Source organism: Sphaerodactylus townsendi, linkage group LG13, assembly GCF_021028975.2.
Source record: "Sphaerodactylus townsendi isolate TG3544 linkage group LG13, MPM_Stown_v2.3, whole genome shotgun sequence".
In the NCBI taxonomy this organism is placed as follows: domain Eukaryota; kingdom Metazoa; phylum Chordata; class Lepidosauria; order Squamata; family Sphaerodactylidae; genus Sphaerodactylus; species Sphaerodactylus townsendi.
In genome coordinates this window covers 49,413,472-49,436,033 of record NC_059437.1, presented here as the reverse complement: position 1 = coordinate 49,436,033, position 22,562 = coordinate 49,413,472, and positions in this window count along the sequence as shown.

The window sequence follows — 22,562 nt, the reverse complement described above, 5'->3', positions numbered from 1 at the left end:
GCACAAAAGAGCAGGAACGCTTCTCCCTTCCTCCTGTGCATGCTCCAGGTTATTAATTAATTTTAGAAATTCTCCTGCTTAAGCCAAAACAAAGAAGCAGAATACAGAGTGACTTCTGGGACAACAAAATAATGGAGCTGGGCCAATCGTCCCTACTAAAACCCAAAGAGAGAGCATGATTTGAAGGAGAGAAACACAGAACGGAGTATGGTTTCTAATTTTTCCTTCTCTTACCAATTGACCCATGCTGTCTGCTTCCTGGCCAGTTCCCCCTGATATGTGGAAGAAAAACAAATGAGGAAAAGGTGGGTGGTCAAAGGGTCAAGCCTCCCCCTCCTGCCTTTCAAATTAATGTCCTCCTCCATTGTTTAGATGCTCAGTAGAAGCCAGAAAGCCCAGCACTGAGTTTGTGTTGTACATCTGATTGGCCCTAGTTTAGCACATTTAGGTTTGTGTCCAGAGGTGGGATCCAGCAGGTTCTTACAGGTTCCCGAGAGTAGGTTACTAATTATTTGTGTGTGCCGAGAGGGGGCTACTAATTGGTGATTTTGCCATGTGATTTTTGCCTTAGTTACATCCCTCTTCTCAGAGTAGCGCGCAGAACTTGACGCAGTCTAGCAGGAGGTGCACCAGCGTGCGCCTGCGTGCATTTGTTTCCCGCCCAAGGACCAGCGCAGCAGCTGTGTCCTTGCCACAGCCCCGCCCAGGAATGCCCCGTTTCCGGAATGCCCGGCCATGCCCTTGTCATGCCCTGCCCAGCCCCATTGGCGCTATGCCGCAGTTTGAATCTCACCACCATGGGAACCTGTTACTAAAATTTTTGGATCCCACCACTGCTTGTGGCTCTCAAGCAGTGTCTGTTCCACGCAGAATGGGAGCGTCGCTAGTTGTTTAAATCCCTCTGTCACAAAGTAGCTCAAACTACTTCTTTGGATATTGTCCATGCCACAGGACATGTGCCTAACATGGCTATCATAACTATGTTGGAATTCCATGGGCTTTGCTACTAAAGTGGCAAGGTTGACAACTCAGTCCCAGAGGAAATTATTTCCACATTCCCTTCACACATTTTAGGTGGGAAGGTCCTACACGGGAAGCACGTGTGTGTTGGGATATCAATGACCGAGCCCACGCCACGTTCTTTCAAGTCCATTGCAGCAGAAGCCCTAACCTGGTCAAGGCCCAAAAGATAAGGCTGGCATTGAATTCTCCAATGTCTCCCGAATCTGGGAGTCCTGGTCTGGGGTACATCAGTTCACCCCCAAAACCACCAAACGCAACTTCCAGCTCCTTCAAACAGTCCTCACAAAGTAAGACTTGCAGCAGATGGCTCATTATAGCCAAGATCAAATTATAGGACACCGTTTTCCAGCATAACATTTGGAGGCTGCTGCGGGAACGGCGTCCTCTCCCTTTAGTCAGGGAGCCTGTTTGGGAAGGCAGCTGTTCAGAGACCACTTCTTGTAAAGCTGACAATTAGCCAGGTGGTCAAATGACCATTAGCTGCCTATATGTCATGTTAGGTTAGAGCATCGCCTCCCCCAGAGGAGCAGGCCAGGAAATGCCTCTCTGCCACACATTGGCGTTCCTCCCGGGTGCTGCTATGACCTCCGTTGACATAATATTTTATTACCTCGCAATTTGTAGTTTCGCACCAAGAAACTAGTTTGGAGAAGACTTCAAGACTCGTAGAAATAGGCATAGAATGGCCACCAAAGATCTCTTCTCTAAAGGGCACGAGGAACGCAAGATGGGTCACCAGCAGCTGTGCTGGAACCATCTCAGGACGTGCGTGCAAGACTCAAGTTCCTGCCCAGGGTGCTCAAGCACGAGCTATTCCACAAGTGTGGATCCAACAGGCACCAGCAATGCTTTTGTCACGACGCTAAGGATATTGGGGTTCTGAAGCTGGGTCAAAGGAGATGGTGGGATTCAAAAATCCAAACTTCACATACACGCTACAGGGGTCAGTGCTATCAGTCACAGACCAGGAAAGGGATTTAGGCGTCTTAGTTGATAGTTCCATGGGAATGTCAACTCAATGCATGGCAGCTGTGAAAAAGGCAAACTCTATGCTGGGGATCATTAGAAAAGGAATTGATAATAAAACTGCAAAGATTGTCATGCCCTTATATAAAGCAGTGGTGCGACCGCACTTGGAGTACTGTGTCCAGTTCTGGTCGCCACATCTCAAACAGGATATTGAGGAGATAGAAAAAGTGCAGAGAAGGGCAACAAGGATGATTGAGGGACTGGAGCACCTTCCCTATGAGGAGAGGCTGCAGCGTTTGGGACTCTTTAGTTTGGAGAGGAGGCGGCTGAGGGGGGATATGATTGAAGTCTACAAAATTATGCATGGGGTAGAAAATGTTGACAGAGAGACATTTTTCTCTCTTTCTCACAATACTAGAACCAGGGGACATTCATTGAAAATGCTGGGGGAAGAATTAGGACTAATAAAAGGAAACACTTCTTCACGCAACGTGTGATTGGTGTTTGGAATATGCTGCCACAGGAGGTGGTGATGGCCACTAACCTGGATAGCTTTAAAAGGGGCTTGGACAGATTTATGGAGGAGAAGTTGATTTATGGCTACCAATCTTGATCCTCTTTGATCTGAGATTGCAAATGCCTTAACAGACCAGGTGATCGGGAGCAACAGCCGCAGAAGGCCATTGCGTTCACATCCTACATGTGAGCTCCCAAAGGCACCTGGTGGGCCACTGCGAGTAGCAGAGAGCTGGACTAGATGGACTTTGGTCTGATCCAGCTGGCTTGTTCTTATGTTCTTCTTATGTTCTTATGACTGATATCCATCATTTAGGTGGTGACCAAGCATGTAAGACATAGCTTGATTGATATCTCTAGATCAGGGGTCTTCAAACTATGGCCCCCCAGATGTTCATGAACTACAATTCCCATCAGCCCTGCCACTTGGCCATGCTGGCAGGGGCTGATGGGAATTGTAGTCCATGAACATCTGGAGGGCCATAGTTTGAAGACCCCTGTTCTAGATCAATGACTCCCCATATGGTGCCCATGGGCACAGTGGCACTCACCAGTGAGTTTCCCAGTGCCCATCTTCTTCTTCTTCTTCTCCAAAGCAAAGAGCCAATCCTGGCTTTTTCCTATCTCATTGGAGCAGGAAAACCCAGAGACAACTGATATCATAATAGAAATGTGCTTGGCACACAACTTCCTAACATTCTGTGATTGGTCACAGTAATACAAGGCAGCCATTTTATGATTGGCCCCAATCCATCATGGCAGCTATTTTGTGGCGGTGCCCACTCCCTGTTTGTAAACTCCTAAAAATGCCCACAAGCTCAACAACTTTGGGGACCCCTCTTTGGAATATATATCAAATGTCAGCCATAAAATAAATTAGTTTATGTCTACACTGATTGTTTTAAAAGTCAGGTGCATGACATCTTGAAATATAGGATTATAAATAAATCTTGGTAGGAGTAGTGTTTCAAAATTCTCATCCAAACATCTTCTCAGATGTCTAACATTCCAAATGACCTGGTCTTGTTTCCAAAGGGTCACTTGAGGCATGAGGGATCTTTCATTGTGCTGTTTTTGATTTCCCAGTTTTGTACCGAGTGCAGTGGTGGGATCCAAAAAATTTAGTAACAGGTTCCCATGGTGGTGGGATTCAAACTGTGGCGTAGTGCCAATGGGGCTGGGCGGGGCATGACGGGGGCATGGCCGGGCATTCCAGGGGCAGGGCATTCCTGGGCTGGGCTGTGGCAAGGACACAGCCGCTGTGCCGGTCCCTGGGCGGGAAACGAATGCACGCAGGCGCAGGCTGCCACGCACACTGGTGCACCTCCTGCTAGACTGCTTCAAGTTCTGCGCGCTACTGCTGAGAGGAGGGGCATAACTAAGGCAAAAATCACGGGGCAAAATCACCCATTAGTAACCCCCTCTTGGCACACACAAGTAATTAGTAACCTACTCTCGGGAACCTGTGAGAACCTGCTGGATCCCACCTCTGACCGAGTGCTGGGTAAGTACATTTTTGCCACGCGTGGGGCGTGTTCGGCCTGTGTATTGGATTCTGTGCTGTGCATTGATGCTGTGAATGCAAAGGCGTGTTGCTAATGGAAGATCCACATGAAAGTTTTCTGTAGCAAAGCAAATTTGGGCATGAGTGCATTGAGGCCAGGGAAGGGCAGCTGGAGCACGTGTGGACACATTTAAAAAATCATTTCTGTTTGGATGAAGACTGGAGACAAACCGACATACAGAAACAACCTAGATCAGGACAAGTGACTAGTTTCAGAAAGGATGAAGAGGCAGAACCCTTTGGGGATAAGGCGGTATACAAAACCAATAAATAAACAAATAAACAAATAAATAAATAACTGTATACCTGACCGTCAGGGCTGTTTGACAGTGGAATTCACTGCCTCAGAGAGTGGTGGAGTCTCCTTCTTTGGAGGTTTTTAAACAAAGGCTGGATCAGCATATGTCGGGAGTGCTTTGATTGTGGGTTCCTGCATTGCAGGAGGTTGGACTTGATGGTCTCTTCCAACTCTATGATTCTATGATTCTACACATTTATGTTTGCCAGCCTCCAGGTGGGACCTGGAGATCTGAAATTGCAGCTGACCTCTGGACCATAGATCTGTGCCCCTGTAGAAAATGGCTGCTGTGGAGGCTGGAGCCTATGGCATTATACTCCTTTAATTATACTCCTTTAATTATACCTCCCCAAAACCCACCCTCTTCAGGCTCCAGCTCCATAATATCTAGGAATTTCCCAAGTCATAGTTAGCAATCCCATGACACCATTAAATCAGCCATGCAAATATGACTTCAGAAGTGACCAGGCCAGGAGTCTCCAACCTTTTTAGGCCTGCAGGGACGTTTGGAATCCTGACATGGTATGATGGGCACAGCCCCAAAATGGCTGCCACAAAATGGATGCCGTAGGAGGTGGAGCCAGCCACAAAATGGCTGCCACAGAAGGTGGAGCCAGCCCCAAAATGGCTGCCACAAAGGGGCTGCTGGAGTTTACTTTCAGTCACACACTGAAAGAAACGTTGTGCTGTGGTGGCAGCCAATCAAACCTCCAACGGCCAATCAGAAGTCTTGGTGTATAAAAGCCCCACCCAATCCCACCCACTTTTCTACAAACATTTGGGGACACCAGGAGAGGTGTTTGTGGGTTCTATGGCTCTGACAGGCACCATGTTGGGGAACCCTGGGCTTTGTATAATGAGGCATAATGGGGTAAGTAATTTGGTATAATGGGGCAAGTAATTTTCAGTGTCAACCTGAGCAGAGTTGCACCCTTCCACACTATTGACGTAGAAAGGCTGGCACTGTTAGCATGGCACACTGGCACGCTTAAAAATACAAAGCATTACCTCCCTTCCAGCATACCAAATTAATCCTCTAGTTGGTGACTTGGGAGCAATTTTCTGCCACCCCAGATGGATAGTTTAAAGGTGACTTTAAAAGCTCTGCCATTAATGAAAAAGTTAACTTTCTTCTCACTCTCGGAATCCTGTGGGATCCCTCCACATACCCTCTCCCCCAACTTATTTTGGACAAGATGCAATATCAACGCATGTGAAAAAACATCTCTCAGGCGGAAGATCCAGTCGAGACACCAGCGGCCAGCATCAGCATCCCTCCTGCAAGGCTGTCACATCGTTCCAAGGTTAAAGATAGATCCGGAACAATTAATATGCCACTAACCGAACTCCCACCGCTGAGCTCATTGCGTGGAGGAGCACAGAGCGATTACATCCTTGGTCGTTTTAATGAAAAGTTTTATTATTTAAATGACAGGAACAGCCCAGCAGGGGCTGAAACATCAACTTCTGTTTCATGCTAATACAGAAAAAAAGTACCCCGACTTCCCAGTTTTGGAGAGCTCTTTTTTTTAAAGTATTTATCATTCCAGATATTACAATAAAATTATTACTGTCTCTTTCATTTAGGGCAAGTTTTCCTAGAAGGTATTTTTATCCCAGCCCTAGTTCCACTTGAAAGAGCCACCGCTGTTTACATCCGGAGTGGTGATTGCAAAGTAATTACCCTCATTCAGCCAATTTTCTTCTCCAATAATCCTTTTGCTTGTGGGGCTGAGATGCCATCGTTCATGTTGTCAGCTGCAACACTAAGCACACCGCAAGACACCAGCATGTTCAGCAAGGCTAATATGATGTAAAAATCAGTGGTGGTTGTTTTCCGCATCAGTGGGGGGGGGGGGGCTTCCGAATGTCTCCTCCCTCGAATTGCACCCCCCCACACACACACACCCCTAGAAGTGAACACACCAGACTCAAAACTTAGCTTAAACTAAGGTGTGTTTGTGAGCCGTCCTGAGGCCAGCTTGACTGGGAAAGAGCGGGGTATAAATTCACTAGAAGAAGAAGAGGAAGAAGAAGAGGAAGAAGAAGAAGAAGAGGAGGAGGAGGAGGAGGAGGAGGAGGAGGAGGAGTTTGGATTTATATCCCCCCTTTTCTCTCCTGCAGGAGACTCAAAGGGGCTTACAATCTCCTTGCCCTTCCCCCCTCACAACAACCCTGTGAGGTAGGTGGGGCTGAGAGAGCTCCAAGAAGCTGTGACTAGCCCAAGGTCACCCAGCTGGCGTGTGTGGGAGTGTACAGGCTAATCTGAATTCCCCAGATATGCCTCCACAGCTTCTAGGTAATAGAATAAAATCAACCATGGAAGGGTTCAGAGGTGACTCTCTCCCTACCTTTTTAGGTGGGCTCCTTGAAAGCCACAAGAGGGGACCAGAATTTGGGCAACCCCTCTCGGGTTCCAACCCCAGCCCAGCAATAATGTCACACCTCCCTTTTCCTTGCCTGCACACAAACTGATGTCAAGAGATCCTCAGCAACCCCACCCTCGTTCGGTCATAGGGAACTTTCGTTCATGCCGAATAATGCAGTTTCAATACACTTTCAATGCACTTTCACAATAGTTTGCAAGTGGAATTTGCCATTTTGCACAGTAAAATCCAGTAAAATGCACTGCAAAGTGCAATGAAAGTGGATTGAAAGTGCATTATTCTGCACGTGCGAAAGTGCCCGTACATAGTCATCTACCAGAACTCCCAAAAAAAATCAAATGAAACCACACATTGTGTTCATACAAATTCTTTCCTCACAGTAGCACCAGACAATGAAATTTATGTCAACACAGTATTCCTTAACGGGCAATTAACCTCCGGTAAAGCAAGTACACTTTTAATTTCGTGGATACTTCTTCCAAGCCCACCTGCAAATGACTATCAAAAAATGTTTTTTTAAACATTTTAAACATTTTTAGTGGACATTCTCTGTCATTCTTTGCGAAGTTCAAAACCTGTGAAACAAACAGAAAGAAATATATTATGTACTTTTGGTTATGAAATATTGTTCTTATTAATATATATTTGTGAAACAATTGTGAAGATAATTGGGTTCAGAAGAACCTAAAGTTATTGGTGCACAGTGGTTATTGACTTTATCTTCTGGTGCACCTTCCAAGTGTGGCTGCTGGTGATCTTCTGGCATTACAACTGACCATCAGGTGAACAAAATCAGTTCACCTGGAGAAAATAGTTTCTTTGGAAGGGGGATTCTGTAGCAATATCCCTATTGAATCCCCAGTGGTGTAGGAGGTTAAGAGCTCGTGTATCTAACCTGGAGGAACTGGGTTTGATTCCCGGCTCTGCCACCTGAGCTGTGGAGGCTTATCTGGGGAATTCAGATTAGCCTGTACACTCCCACAAACGCCAGCTGGGTGACCTTGGGCTAGTCACAGCTTCTCGGAGCTCTCTCAGCCCCACCTTGTTGAGAGGGGGAAAGGGCAAGGAGATTGTAAGCCCCTTTGAGTCTCCTATAGGAGAGAAAAGGGGGATATAAATCCAAAACTCCTCCTCCTCCTCCTCCTCCTCCTCCTCCTCCTCCTCCTCTTCTTCTTCTTCTTCTTCTTCTTCTTCTTCTTCTTCTTCTTCTTCTTCTTCTCCCTGATCCCTGCTGTCCTTATGCCCCCGCCAAAAAAAATCTCCAGGTGTTTCCCAATCCAGAGCCGGCAACCCTAACTAGGCATGATGACAAAAAAGACCCGAGGGCTATACTGTCATCTCAGTGCAATGCAAGCACTTTATTTATTTATTTATTTATTTATTTATTTATTTATTTATTTATTTATTTATTTATTTATTGATTGATTGATTGATTGATTGATTGATTGATTGATTGTTATATTTATAAACCGACCTCCCCCGAAGGGCTCAGGGCGGTGTACAGATAAATAGGTAGAGCACATTAAAATCGGTAAAACCAAATTCAGATAAACATTAAATAATGGCTCTATATTATTAAAAACCAACCCCATTAAAATGCAGCGTTCTAACCGCAAATATATCAAGGGCGTCCAGGTCACATCAGAAATTACATCACCACATGGTGGTGACAATCGGTGCCACCCTCATTTGACCAGTCAGCTTCTGCCTGCAGACCATTTGGCCATTGGCATGCTGCGGCCAAAATTCCTGGGAGCTTGCCCACCACCAGGCGAGATGGAACAATGCAGGATTTTTTTTTTTGCGTTTTGTTTTGCACTGGCCTGTTTCATGAGCCAAACAAACAGAAGGCAGCCTGGCAATCTGCTGGCTCTGAAGCCCAAAGATAAATACAGCTGGCTGAAAAACTTGGATGGATGGAAAGTGCTGGATGGAAAAGAGTTTCAAGCTAACAAATTGTTATGAGTGGGTGTCATGATCAGCCACCGTTTGACCCTGCCAGCGTGGGGTAGTGGTTAAGAGCAGGTGGATTCTAATCTGGAGAACCGGGTTTGATTCCCCACTCCTCCAACTGAGTGGCTGAGGCTTATCTGGTGAACCAGATTTGTTTCCCTTCTCTGACTTTCCTGTTGGGTCACCTTGGGCTAGTCACAGTTTTCTCAGAATTATCTCAGCCCCACCTACCTCACAAGGTGTTTGTTGTGGGGAGAGGAAGGGAAAGGAGTCTGTAAGCTGCCTTGAGTCTCCTTACAGGCGAGAAAGGGGGGTATAAATCCATACACCTCCTCCTCCTCCTCCTCTTCCTGGTGCAGGGCAAAGGATGTACAAAGCAGGTTGCTCAGTTCCAAGGGAGGTAAGTTTTGCCGCACTGAAAATACAGCCTCTCCTCCGAAACTCGAAGATCATAAAATATGTGGCCTTTAAAACTTTAAGGGTATGTGGAGGAGTTTCAGGAGGCAAGTTGACAGAGATCTCATGGGTTATTTTATAGGCCCTGCAGAATTTGATAAGGGTCACTATGGCATAAAAGGGGACCGTCAAATGTTTATTTGTGTAGCAGCAGAAGTTGTATTTTTTTGTTCCCTGGTTTTATTCTACCACAGGGTTTTATGTTGCGTCTGCAAGGCTGAAGACTCCCAAGTCAGAGTTTCACCTCAGTTTAAGCAATAGCACAGTGGCAGAGCAGCTTAGGCTGTGGACCGTGAAAAGAAAGAACACAAACGTTGTAAGATTATACTCTAATCATACCTTGGCCCTTTCCCCACTTATCTTGAGCCCCGCGCTACTCTCCTCAAGTAGCATGGGGTCCCCCGGCACTCCCCACTACAGGGGTGGCGACAATGCAGCTGCCGCGACGCTGCCGCTCTCGTGCCCCCTCAGCGCATGGCATCCCTGGTGCTCCTCGAAACGGCGCCTTTTGATGACCCCGTGCAGAGCACGGGGTCGTGGGGACGCCCGGGCGCACGCCAGAGATGCCGCGCGCTGAGAGTAGCGTGCAGCAAAGGACAGCAAAGGTAAGTGGGGTAACTCCCCCAGTTGTGTATAGAAATATGCTTACTGTTCATATGACTCTGGTTGTTTTTGTAATGGCCTCTCATTCTCTGATCCTGTGGAGAACCTGCACGAGTTACACAGAATTTCAAATTCCCTAGATCTGGATGTTAAAGAACAAAAGTGGGAGGCAGGAGGAAAAAAAGATATTTCAGGCGGTTTTGAAGAGATTATTGCTGGTATCAAATTTCACTCATTGGCCGGGGGTGGGGGTGGGGGGTGGAGAAATGGGATGGCACTCCATTCAAAACGTTTTGTCAAGGAGCTTCAACAAGCTCCAGTGCTTGCTACCTAGCCTTCAATTACGTGTAACCCTAATGAAGTTCCACCATTCTAAGCCCACTGACTTTGTTGGACTACTAGATGGTAAAGGTGTGCATTTGACAAAGTTGAATTGGAAGAGAAAAAACCCCCAAATCAGTATTTTTTTGGGGGGGGGTTAATCCCAAAAATTGGCCACGATTTAAGGGAGCTGTACAGATCCCAAATAATGCCAATTTTTTTGGCATCATTTGGGCTGCTTGGGCCCCACTATCATTAACAAAAACTCTCCCCTCTCCCTCTGAGAGCCAGCGTGGTGCAGTGGTTAAGAGCAGGTAAATTCTAATCTGGAGAACTGGGCTTGATTCCCCATTTCTCCACCTGAGTGGCAGACGCTTATCTGGTGAACCACCTTAGCTTGTGCACTCCAGCACATGCCAACTGGGTGACCTTGAGCTAGTCACAGTTCTCTTGGATCTCTCTCAGCCCCACCAACTCACAAGGTGTCTTTTGTGGGGAGAGGAAGGGAAAGGAGCTTGTAAACCACCTTGAGTCTCCTTACAGGAGAAAAAGGTGGGATATAAATCCAAACTCCTCCTTCTCCTCCGGAGCTCTCTCAGCCCCACCCACCTCACAGGGTGTTTGTTGTGAGGGGGAAGGGCAAGGAGATTGCAAGCCCCTCTGAGTCTCCTGCAGGAGAGAAAGGGGGGATATAAATCCAAACTCTTTTCTTCTTCTTCTTCTTCTTCTTCTTCTTCTTCTTCTTCTTCTTCTTCTTCTTCTTCTTCTTCTTCTTCTTCTTCTTCTTCTTCTTCTTCTTCTTCTTCTTCTTCCTCTGACTGAGTCTCAGATGCAGCAGTAAGTACATCCAATTTGGATCCTACTTTTTTACCAACTTATGCTGTTCTTATTGTTGCTGACTGTGTTGTGGGATTTTATATAGAAACTGCCTTGACTCTATTTGTGTGGGAAGAGTGACACAGAATATATTAAATGCACAAATAACAAATCAGTCGACATACCCAATAGCCACAGGTGGGTTCATCTATATCAGGGGTAGGGAACCTTTAACACTCAAAGAGCCATTTGGATCCGTTTTCCACGGGAAAAGAAAACACTTGGAGCCGCAAATAATTTTTGACATTTAAAATAAAGATAACACTGTATCTATTGGGCTTTTTTTACCTTTTACTCCGCTCATTCTGAAAAGCGCATGGATGCGCCCGCCCTGCTGCCTGCAGGGCGGGCAAGGATGAAGCCGGTGGCTCGGCCTTGCCGGCCGCCGGGAAAGCGCCCGCCCCGCTCCAAAGGGGCGGGCGAGAGGGGAAGCCCGTGGCGCGGCCCAGCCGACCGCGGGGCAGTTGGTGTGCCTGCCCTGCTGCCTGCAGGGCGGACAAGGATGGGGCCGGCAGCTCAGCTCGTGGAGCCGCAGTGCAAGGGCAGAAGAGCCGCATGCGGCTCTCGAGCTGCAGGTTCCCTACCCCTGATCTATATATACCTATATCTGCTGATTGAGCCCACATGGAGAGAAGAAAGATTTTTCTCCAAATTTGGAAACTCCTCAAGTTTGCAAAAAATTCTTAAAACTGTAAAAAAAATGGGGTGGGGGGGTTTAGATCCCCCCAAAATCAAAACATTGTCTGCACATATACATACCTTTTTCTTCTCCTACTGGCATGGAAGTGAAATGTGGAGGGCAGTCTGTAGCTGCAATGACCCCTTCAAATAGCTACAGCAATAAGGTAACACTAGGGCAAGAATACTGTAGCATTTGGCCAAGCCTGCAAAATTCCACCTCATCCACTACTCAATAAATTCCTTTCTCTTCACACAAGCATCTTCCCTTTCATGCTGATCTCTTCACATTAAAAAGGGTTGAGGACCACGAAGAACATATTCAATACATTAGCCACAGCTGAAAGAAAGAAAAACAGCAGACGTGTAGAGAAGACGGCAAAGCAGTTATTGATTTTCAAGTGTTGTGGTCCTCTGGGGACTCTCACAAATCTACTCTTAAGTTCTGGGCTTTTTGGTTTCACCCACGATTTAAACTTGGAATGGGGAAGCCGAATAAAACCTATGCATATCTCATTCCCAGTTGGTTACAAAAAGCACAGAGGTATAAATTATACTTTACAGTTGAGAACATTGGGATAGGAAAGGAATCTTGTTTGCACAGTGCTGTCCCTCTGAGCTATTCTGACTGTGAGAGAAGAAAGAATGCCTCAGTGAACAAATCCAGTTTGACTGCACATCAGTCCAGTGTATTTATAGACTGAGTGATTCATACCTCTGGCTTTTCTCCCTAGCACAGACCTAAAGTGGTTTACAAAACTGTTCTCCCCTCAACCATTTTCTCCTCACAACGCCCCTGTGAGGTAGGATAGGATGAGAGAGAGTATTAGCCCAAGCTTCCATTAGCACACAGACGCCTGAAGCCCTAAACCTTTGCCTCCATTAGACCCGGCCCTCCCAAGTGGACTTCTACAGTTTGCTCTCCTTTATTGAAATCTATTTTTGGTTGTCTCCTTCCCCTTGTGGTGTCAGTTTAAAGCCTTCCTGATGAACCTTCCCAGGTTTCCACCAAACACATTTCCCCCCCCCCAGCCTTATGAGGAGAGGCTGCAGCGTTTGGGACTCTTTAGTTTGGAGAGGAGGCGGCTGAGGGGGGATATGATTGAAGTCTATAAAGTTATGCATGGGGTAGAAAATGTTGACAGAAGGAAATTTTTCTCTCTTTCTCACAATACTAGAACCAGGGAGCATTCATTGAAAATGCTGGGGGGAAGAATTAGGACTAATAAAAGGAAACACTTCTTCACGCAACGTGTGATTGGTGTTTGGAATATGCTGCCACAGGAGGTGGTGATGGTCACTAATCTGGATAGCTTTAAAAGGGGCTTGGACAGATTTATGGAGGAGAAGTCGATCTATGGCTACCAATCTTGATCCTCTTCGATCTGAGATTGCAAATGTCTTAGCAGACCAGGTGCTCAGGAGCAGCAGCAGCAGCAGAAGGCCATTGCTTTCACATCCTGCACGTGAGCTCCCAAAGGCACCTGGTGGGCCACTGCGAGTAGCAGAGAGCTGGACTAGATGGACTCTGGTCTGATCCAGCTGGCTTGTTCTTATGTTCTTCATAAGTGAAGTCCATCATGTGGTAGAAAACCTAACCAGTGGTCCAGAATCCAAATTGTGACAGCTGGCACCACCAGCCCAGCCTCCATTATCTTCTGATTCTATTTCATTCCTCTTTCTCTGACAGGAAGAATCAAAGAGAACACCACCTGCATCACCATTCCTGTCAACTTTCTCCCAAGAGCTTCATAGTTACCCTTCATGCTTTCAATGGGGTTCACAGCTGTGTCATTTGTTCCCACACAGACCATCATAAGTGGGTAATGATCTGTAGGACTGGTCAGTTTTGGCATCTGGTTGGGATTATCTTTAATGGGCTATGGTGGGTTTTTCGATCTATATGGCCACGCAGCCCAAAAAACCCGCAACAGCCCGTTGACTCTGGCCGTGAAAGCCTTCAACAATACAATATCTTTAATCTTGGCTCTGGCAAGTAACACACCTCTTGGGCCAATGGGTCAAGCCTGGACATATAATGTTCTATACCTCTCAACTGAGGCCCCTTCCTCACACGCAAAATAATGCATTTTCAAACCACTTTCACAATTGTTTGCAAGTGGATTTTGCCATTCCGCACAGCTTCAAAGAGCACTGAAAGCAGTTTGAAAGTTCATTATTCTGCATGTGGCGTAGGAGGAGGTTAAGAGCTCATGTATCTAATCTGGAGGAACCGGGTTTGATTCCCAGCTCTGCCGCCTGAGCTGTGGAGGCTTATCTGGGGAATTCAGATTAGCCTGTGCACTCCCACAAACGCCAGCTGGGTGACCTTGGGCTAGTCACAGTTCTTCTGAGCTCTCTCAGCCCCACCCACCTCACAGGGTGTTTGTTGTGAGGGGGAAAGGGCAAGGAGATTGTAAGCCCCTTTGAGTCTCCTGCAGGAGAGAAAGGGGGGATAGAAATCCAAACTCTTCTGCTTCTGCTTCTTCATGTGCAGAATGAGCCAGAGAGTCACCTACAACCAACACTTTCCTTTTCCTTCCTGTGCCATTTCTTTGAATCCCCTTGCCCCCCTCCCTCTGCCTTTCTTGTGTTTGTGGTTCCTTTTCTGGCAGTGTGTCTGCCTCCGCTGCTACCACAATCGATTTCTGAGTTCCAATAGCACTGAATGTCGCTTTGGTTGATGCATTTGAGGTCACGCTGTAGTGTAGTGTAGTGTAGTGTGGGTTTGGGGAGTCTTGTTAGGGCACTCGGCCACACTGTTGTCCCTTTGACAGGTCTCCTCATCCCTATGCATGGGCATCATGGCTTCTATTAATGAAATCCTTCCCTTGCTTCCAGGCACTTATTTTAGACCCAACAAATTAAAGCTTTGGCACAGGGCTGGCGGCATCATGGGTGGGCCCCCTCAGGCTGCTGCTGAAGCTGGAAAGGCCACGAAACATCTCATTAATATATAATGCACCTATTATGTCCGACTTGATATACACGGAACACGCAAAAATTATATAACAGAACATTTAAATGCCATATAAATGTCATGTAAAAACTCTATGTGCACAACCCTAAAAAAGCCAGCAGTGAAAAGCGAATGATCCAGAATTATTCCATAAATGCATATGAAGAGAAACAAAATGAAGAGCATTCATTCATCCCAAGCTGAGTTGGCAAGGAGAAAGGACATTTCAACAAAGCTCCAGTTGGGTAAACATCAATGCTTTTTTGTTGGGGTTTTGCCTGCCTGCCTACCTGCCCAGTGGGGTCTGCAGAACATCAAAACTGGCTTCAGGTGGTACTTTACTACAGCGCATTTGAATACTTTCAAAGCTGATATTGCCTTGGCATGTGTTTAGGAGAACCTTGCCATTCCCTGACTCTCTTGCTGCCTTGGAGTTTTGATCAGATACAGCACTGTGGAATATTTCTCTGCACCACTTAGAACAGACCTGGGCATTATACGGCCCGCGGGCCACATCCAGCCAGCCAGATGACCCTGACTGGCCCCCCTGCTGTGCTGGGGAGCGAGGCGCCTTTGAAAGCCCCGCAGAAGCCGGTTGCCTTGGCTGCCGGCTTCTGCGGGGCTTTCGAAAGCGCCTCACCCCCCTGCCGTGCTGGGGAGCAAGGCACCTTTGAAAGCCCCGCAGAAGCCTGTTGCCTTGGCTGCCGGCTTCTGCGGGGCTTTCAAAAGCGCCTCGCCCCCCTGCCTTTTGGCCTGGCCCTCCACAATATTTTCTGTGTATTATGCGGCTCCATGGAAAAAATAATTGCCCACCCCTGACTTAGAAGGAAGATCTGCTTTACTGATCAGGAATATGCATACTGTGATGTTGCTACTTTGAACAGAGTGGTCAGTTTTTTCCTCACACTGGCCAAACCCAGTCTGCTCCTCAACACATACCATCCCAGACAGGAAGAGCAAAGGCCAAAAGCTCGTGTCTGGCTCTGGGTTCTCTGGGCCAAGTCCAGGCCTGCTACTTTCTCCCCGATCGCTTTTCTTGGACTGAGTCCCCAACAGTGCCACAGTCAAGAAAGAAGGAAAGGGGGTATTACAATTGTTACATTTCAGGCAGAAAAAAATGAAATGCACAGATATGGGATGGGTGACACCTGGCTTGACAATAGTACATGTGAAAGGGATCTGGGAGTCCTAGTAGACCACAAATTAAACATGAGTCAGCAGTGTGATATGGCAGCCAAGAAAGCCAATGCAATTCTGGGATGCATCAATAAGAGTATAGTGTCTAGATCGAGGGAAGTAATTGTACCACTCTACTCTGCATTGGTCAGACCTCACCTTGAGTACTCTGTTCAGCTCTGAGCACAGAATTTAAGAAGGATATTGACAATAAAAAAAATCACTAATGGAGGACAAGAAAGTGGCCATCAACGACATAGTAATTCCTGCGACAGCAGGGTCAATGAAAAAGAACATGAGAAGGTCACCAAATACTACGATTTAAAATCTGAGATTTAGCGACTATGGCACAAACCAGCTGAGGTCGTCCCAGTGGTAATCAGCACGCTGGGCGCCTTTCCGAAAACACTAGGGCCACTTGAAGATGTTTCAAGTTGGCAAAATAAACATCTGTCGGATTCAAATCCCTGCTGCGATTTGCACAATATATTACAACCAATATGTTACAACATCCTGGGCCTCTGGGTGAGACTCAAATTGTAATGAAAGGCTAAAGAACTGGCAGCTGTGATAGGAAAAAAGGTAAAGTTTCCCCTTCAGTCGTGTCCGACCCTGGGGTACCACTGCAAGCAGTGATTTTATAGGCAAGCCTCTTTTGTGGGGTAGTTTGCCATTGCTTTCCCCGGCTATTCTTTACCCCCTAGCTATGAGCTAGGTACTCATTTACCGACCAAGAATGGATGAATGGATGAGTTGACCATGAGCCAGCTGCCAGGATACCTGACCCACAGAGGGCTCAAACTCCTGACCATGTGAGTGGCAGCACAAGCACTTAACCACTATGCCATGCAGCTGTGATAGTAAACACACACAAAAATCCCCATCAGTACTGTCTGCTCAGACTGGCAGTGGTTTTCTGGTGACCGAGGCTGAGGTCTTTCCCATCACCTACCGCCTGGTCCCTTCAACTGGAGATGCCTGGGCTTGAACTTGGTACCTTAGGCATGCCAAGCAGATGCTCTCTCACTGAGCCAAGGCTGCTTCCCAACCCTGTCCTTGACTTCATTTGTCAACTGAATGTGCATTGTTTTTTTCCTTACATGCATAAAATTAGCTGTCAAGGTGAAGAGCAGGGGTACAGATGAGAGGCAGAGAATCATCATTAATATCCTCTGCAATGTTTGCTAAATTAAACTACTCAGAAGCAATTTTCATCAAGGAAAAAAGAAATGTTTAGCCGAGTAAAATGCATGAGTGGCAGCGCCCAAAGACTAATTAGCACAAACAAAGGCCTCTTGGCTGAGATCTACACTGTTGACAAATCCCATTCAATGTATAATTTATCCTTCTACATTTTTTTTTTAAAAAAATCACCATCTGTGGACACCAAAAACCAGAAGGTTGCAGTGTAGTCAGCCAAGTAGTTTGCCACTCTGCAAAATGGTTTCTATCAAGTTAGGAATCCAATACAGGAGCAAAGGAACCATCTGATGCATCCATGTAAATGAGAGCAGAAGATCTGGTAAAGATCCTTTCTGCACAAAGCTTTCAAAACATTTTGAGGCAGGAAATAGAACTTTTCCTCTGTGGGGTTCCACATTTTGTTTCCAGCCTCAAAACATTTTAAATGAATCCCCTTTGAAAACGTTTCTTAGGTCTGAAACATTTTCCACTTGCTGTGCGTATGTCTTCAAAACATTTTACAAACCGCAGTGCTGTCCCCACGCTTCTTCCTTGGGACCATTTTGTGAGCTCACTCTTCATTCTCCCTCGCCTGTTTATTATTATTTGGGAGGTAATCTTTGATGCATTTAGATTACGAGGTGTAGAGATTTGCAGCACAAGGGCACCTTCCGCACATGCAGAATAATGCCCTTTCAATCCACTTTCAATCCACTTTGCAGCTGGATTTTCCTACACAGAATAGCAAAACCCACTGGCAAACAATCGTGAAAGTGGATTGAAAGTGCATTATTTTGCATGTGCGGAAGGGGCCAAGGCTATGAAGCATTGATTCTATGACAAACTAAAAAAAAACCCCGGAAAAATCACATAATGGCAGCCAAGAATCATTTCAAGGCGGTGAGTGCGGACAAAGGGGTTTGAAAATTTTTACAAATGTTTTACAAATATTTTAGGAGATTTGTGTGGAAAGGCCAAAGACTCATTGATCTATGGCAGTGGTGGCGAACCTTTGGCACTCCAGATGTTATGGACTACAATTCCCATCAGCCCCTGCCAGCATGGCCAATTGGGAATTGGCCTGGGGCTGATGGGAATTGTAGTCCACAACATCTGGAGTGCCAAAGGCTTACCACCATGGATCTATGGACACTGTGCTCAGACCCACAAGATCACAAGCACCAATGGAGGAGCCAATGCCTTGTTGATCCATATACTAATCCATCTCACTCCTCTTCCATAAGCAGAGTTGTTTTGGTTCAGATGTATAGTCCACTTTTCTTATATGAGGAATTAGAGATTGGGTCAGAATTGGGGATCTCATTTCACCAGTGTGGGCAGAGTACCCCCTGATCCTGTTGCCTGATGTTGCTCTGAGAAGATGTGGGAATAAAAAAAAACCCCTTTAGCACACCACTTTCAGTTAAAAGCAGGAAGTGACATAGGCCCTTTCAGCAAAAACCAAAAAAAACCTTCTGAGGCAGGAAGTAAAACATTTTCTCCATGGAGTTCCACATGGTTTTTAACCCAAAATGTAAGATCTCCTTAAAATGTTTCCCACAACTCTCTGCAATCCCCAAACGTCCTCGTTGGCGTCATTTTCAGAGCTCGCACTGGCCGTCTCACCCAGTATTTCTATCAGTTTTTTTTTAATTGGGAGGTTGTTTCTATGTAGCTACATAGACCTGACCCCTGGGAATTGCGACATGAGGCTTTGAAGCTCCATAGTTATGAATCTAAGAAGTTAAAAGCAAATGGAATGCCCACAAAATGGAGGCCAAGAAGCATTTTTGAGGGGGTGAGTGCTGACAAATGGAGGGGCGGGGTTTGCAAATGTTTGCGAAATGTTTTCAAGGGCTTGTGGAATGGGCCATTGGATAGTTCTAGAGACCACTGGAAATTCTGGCAATTCCTAGAGCTACCTACATGATTTCCATTTTTTACTGCAAGTGATATGGCACACTGCCTATCATTGCAGCCTCCCTCATATCCCTGCCCACAACTTTTCCGCTAGTTTCCGAGCACTGCCGGGAAACCTCAGTCAGATAGACAGGGTAGAGTCTCGACTTACAATCTGACAGGTCTCAGTTTTTTGCTGAAGTTTTCCATTGGGTTCTTGGCTCAACTTCCACCTCTTGTCTTATCGATGCTCCTTGGGGAGGAAACGACAATGAAAAATGATTTTTCTTCCACAGCACAAAATCGATGACTTTCACAGAAGATACCTGACATCCTTCAGACCTATGATCTGTAGCACCAAAGGGGTTCAAAGCAGTTGTTGGTTCTTTGGAGAAGGTTTTGCTTTGAATTAGTGATTCCCCTGATAGCCAGAAGAACACAGCTTTGGCTCTATTCATTCATTTAAAAAATATTGGGCTGAGTAAACAGGCGCCCAGCCAAAACTTCAGGCTGTCCTGGCATCTGCTACAAAACAAAAAGATACTGATTAGTACATGCCCGTCAAATAGCCAGCAGGGATCTATTGTCTTTATGAAAGGTTTGTATCTCAATGGTAGAACAATATTGTAGAAGGAAGGAAAACAAAAGGCAGAAAATGGACAGTAGAAATTTGCTTTTTGCTTTCACATTAAGAAATCAAATGTTCTACTTTGCTGTCTCTTTACTTTGGTTAAAAAGAAACAATTCTCCGGCCCCTTCTGTCAGAGGGGGTTGAAGATGGGATAAAGTAAACCACTCTCCTTCATAAAGGTAGTGAATGGAGCCCGTGGAACCAATGGGGGTTGCTATCATACCTTCCCATGGAGACGAGTTTTTTGTTGTTTACCTCCCTCCCTCAGCTGCATAGGCCGTTTCCGCACGGGCATTTAATGGCGGCCTGGAGACGGCAAAAACGCCATCTCCAGGCCACCATTCGCACAGGGGGCGCAGCTGCATCGCAGCCGCGCTGCCCTCGCGCCGCCTGACTGCCGCGAAGCCGACGTTTCCCCAGAGCGCTCGGAAGCGCTCTTGTTGGGAAAATGCCGCCTCGAAGCTGCTGCCGAGTGAACGGCAGCGGCTTCGAGACGCCTCCCCCACCCGGCACTTACCTTGTCCCCGGGCCTCCGGCGCGTCGCCAAGGCCTGGGGACATGCCCCCCTGCCCTGCGCTGCTGGAGCAGGTGCGCAGGGCCAGGGGGGCGTGTCCCCAGGCCTCTGTGATGCGCCGGAGGCCCGGGGACATGCCGGGTTGGCTGGGCGCCTGTGCTCCGCTGTGCTGGCTGCCCGGCTCTTTCCAGGACCGTCCGTGCAGATGGGCCCAGCGTTGTCGGGTTGGCGTCAGAAACGCATTCCGCATTCGTGGGAAACGGCCATAGCTACACAGGCAGGCTGGCATGGACCTCCACAGCCACGCTGATGTCTCTGTGCCCCTGTGAGGCTACGCAGCTAAGAGGCAGGGACTTTTTTAAAAAGGGAAGCACAGCCGAGTAAAGCACTTCCCGGGTAAAGCCGTTCGCTCGCAAGCAGCAGCAACCCGCATTAAAACCAAAGAATCACAGATAGTGCGGTTCTCGAAAAACCCATTTTGGGGGTGGGGGGAGAGATAACATGGGGCAGCCCATACGGAAGGGGCCTCTGTGGAGGAAACTGAACCAATGAACATGAGAATTGCCTTTGAATGAATCATATTCCCTCAAGTCCCAACCGACTCATGGCAACCCCATTCAACAAGATGAACAGAGGTAGTTTGTCATTGCCTTCCTCTGCATGAAAAGCCTAGTCTTTCTCAGCAGTCTTCTTCCAAGCGCTAATGGTCACTGACTCTGCTTGACTTCCCAGTTCTGATGAGCTTGAGCTAAGCTGAGCTATTTAGGCAGCTGGAATTTCCTTTGCATCCCTCTTAGAAAGCCAAGAGTCTAGTCCAGGGGTAGGGAATCTGTGGCTCAAGAGCCGCATGCGGCTCTTCTGCCCTTGCATTGTGGCTCCACAAGCCGAGCTGCTGGCCCCATCCTTGCCCGCCCTGCAGGCAGCAGGGCAGACGCATCCATGCACTTCTCAGAATGAGCGGAGTAAAAGGTAAAAAAACCCAATATGTACAGTGTTATCTTTATTTTAAATGTCAAAAATTATTTGCGGCTCCAAGTGTTTTCTTTTCCCATGGAAAACGGGTCCAAATGGCTCTTTGAGTATTAAAGGTTCCCTACCCCTGCGGTCCTACTACTTCCCACCTCTTCCTTTCTAAAGGTCACACAGGATGCAGTCTGAAATTGACACAGCCTTCTGGTCTCAGTTCTGATTATCCCCTCTTTTCAAACCAGGAGACAGGAGGGTCAAGCTGTCTCCCCCCCAACCACACCCAGTGCTTGGGTTCTATTGGCAACACTTTCTATCCTGGTGCCATGGCGATGGGGAGGGGAGAGTTTGCCCAGTGCTTGGATCCTGTTGGCAAAACTTTCTACCCTGGTGCCATGGGGATGGGGAGGGGAGAGTTTGCCTGGACATGTCTGGATCAGATACCCTTGCCTGTGAGGTTCTGCTTACAGGAGTCAGTCCTCGTCCCTTCAGCCTTGTGGACAGAAATCATTAGAGAAGATTTAATCAAGAAAGAGTAATGAAGTCTATAGAAGCTGTCCAGACCGGATGAGATAATTGCTCCTCTTCTGCTCAGCGCCCTGCCTGTTAAAAGAAGAATTAGACATTTTTTTAAAATTAAAGTCTGCAATTTCTTCCGATTAAGATAACATGGTTCCACTTGGCCTTTTGATTAGAATCGCTTTTCTCCCCATAGCTCTAGGTCTCTTTCTCTCTCTGTTACTCTTCAGCTATTTAAATTCAGATTTCAATTACAGTGAAACTCATAGCGATGTTTTCTTTTAAAATCGTGAATCAGATTAGGGGGTTTTAAAGATGGGGAAGTTTTATCTGGGAATCTGAGCCACTTGGAGATCATAACTCTGACAATGCAGCCATGGCTTCTTTCACACATTAAGATGCATAAATAGAGGCTGGTTCCCACAATCCAAAACCCATTATCTTTGTCGCGTCATGAATTCTTAGTGCATTATAGCAGCCCAAATGGCACAGTGATCAACAGGGATGAGTAGGTTTCTGTCATGCGATTCCTTTATTGCGTTGGGATTTCTTTTCTGCTGTCCCTTAATTCTGATTGAGCAGAGAGACTTTCTAAAATTCTCCCTTGAGTTCATTCCCATATCTCTTCACCACATTATTCTGTGACCGTGACAGTATGTGTGATTTCTCCAAGTTGATTTTTTTTAATGTATTGGTTTACTGATGTGTACACAGACCAGAGGTGGGATCCAGCAGGTTCTCACAGGTTCCCGAGAGTAGGTTACTAATTATTTGTGTGTGCCGAGAGGGGGTTACTAATTGGTGATTTTTGCCTTAGTTACGCCCCTCCTCTCAGCAGTAGCGCGCAAACTTGAAGCAGTCTAGCAGGAGGTGCACCGGCGTGAGTGGCAGCCTGCACCTGCGAGCATTCATTTCCTGCCCAAGGACTGGCACAGCGGCTGCGTCCTTGACACAGCCCCACCCAGGAATGCCCTGCCCCCATCATGCCCAGCCACGCCCCCATCATGCCCCGCCCAGCCCCATTGGCGCTACGTCACAGTTTGACTCCCACCACCATGGGAACCTGTTACTA